This window comes from Calidris pugnax, unplaced genomic scaffold (genome assembly GCF_001431845.1).
Source record: "Calidris pugnax isolate Ruff unplaced genomic scaffold, ASM143184v1 scaffold95, whole genome shotgun sequence".
In the NCBI taxonomy this organism is placed as follows: Eukaryota; Metazoa; Chordata; class Aves; order Charadriiformes; family Scolopacidae; genus Calidris; species Calidris pugnax.
In genome coordinates, this window is record NW_015090885.1 from 5,721,297 (window position 1) to 5,722,969 (window position 1,673).

Consider the following 1,673-nt stretch of genomic DNA (forward strand, 5'->3'; position numbering starts at 1 on the left):
ACTGTGCTTAGCTGCAAAACCGTGAGTCACTGTGACTCCCCTTCTCTGTGTCCCTCCTCATTCAGTCTTTGTCTTACTTGTCTGAAAGATCGCAAGCAGAGGGGACAGGGCAGGGTCTGACTTCTCTGGTGCTTACAACATTGGGGCTCACTTACTTAGGGTTTTAGATTGTACGTTATACAAAAAAGAACAACTCCTAGTCACAACAGGCTTGCAAATCCACTTAAAGTAAGTGGATTACAGTAAGGCTTTTATAACGTCAATGACTGTTCTGATGCAGCACATTTAGGTTATGCTTATTTCTGTTACCTTTCCTTTGAATTAAACAGTAGGAGCAGATAGCCAAAGAAAATGTAGGTATTATTTCTAATAATCCAATTCCACAGCAAGTTAATGAGAGAAATAAGTCATTTTAAAGCTTTCTAAAATTAAACAAGATTTTTTAACAAAAACTTCACAGGGTCAATTCATTAAGTATCTTGGTATACCAAGACTCAAATTTGGAGGCTTCCCCTCACATAAGAAACATCATCAGTTCAGTTTGTGTCTATAAGCCTATCCTGCAGTTGCTTATGCCCTTGTGGTGGGTTGACCTCAACCAATACCGAAACACCCATCCTGACTCCTGCTCATTCCTCTCCTGCAGGATGGCAAAAAAAATAGAAGGAAGGCAAGAAGATTCATGGATTGAGATAACGACAGTTTGACAGGTAACACAAAAATAAGCATGCAAGCAAAGCAAAAAGAGGAATTCATTCACTACTTCCCATTGGCAGGCATGATCTTCAGCTACTTTTTGGAAAACAGCACCTCAACATGCACAATAGTTGCTTGGGAAGACCGCCATAACCACAAACTTTTGCCCTTCCTCCTCCTTTCACCAAGCTTTTAATGCTGAGCATGACATCAAATGGTATGGAATATCCCTTTGCTCAGTTTGGGTCAGCTGTCTTGGCTCTGTCGCCTCTCAGCCAATTTGCCAGGTCTCACCATATTGATATCCCAGCCACCTTCCTCCCTCTATTCCTGGGAGACTTTACTCACATGGGTTGCTTGATTGCAGTGCATGTTTCACATGTGTGATGGCCTCAACAGTCAGTGCCACTCCTCAATCACAAGGCCATCTTTTAGTTGTTATCTCTCCCACTTAGTCCTTATCTTGAATTAGTCAAGCTTTTTCATCGAATTTTCTCCCACTGTCCTGTAGAGAAGGGGAGTAAGAACAGCTCAATGGGCATCTGGCTGCTGGTCAAGGTTAACCCATCACAGTCCCTTTTCTGGCACCCAACATGGGGTGCACAGATTTGAGTTGGTAACCTCTTGATCTGCAGTCAAATGCTGCTGGCCTGGGTCAACCTACCACAATACAAACCTGCTCCCTTTCAGACATTCCTTATAGCTGGACAAAGCTCTTGCCCAGAGCAAAGATCAAGCTTGCCTTGGATGACCTCCTTGACTGAGTCTTTGAGTATAATTATCTACTGAAAATTCAAAATTCAAAGCTGCTGAGAAATGCACATGATTACCACTCCTGCAAGCAAGAACAAGGCATCTTATCAAGGTGTTGAACACATTCAGTGAAACTTGGTTAAATAAATCATCTTTTAAATCAACCTTTGCCCAATCAAAGTCCAGCCTTACTTATAGGTACAGCCAAAGGAGGGACAGCAAAA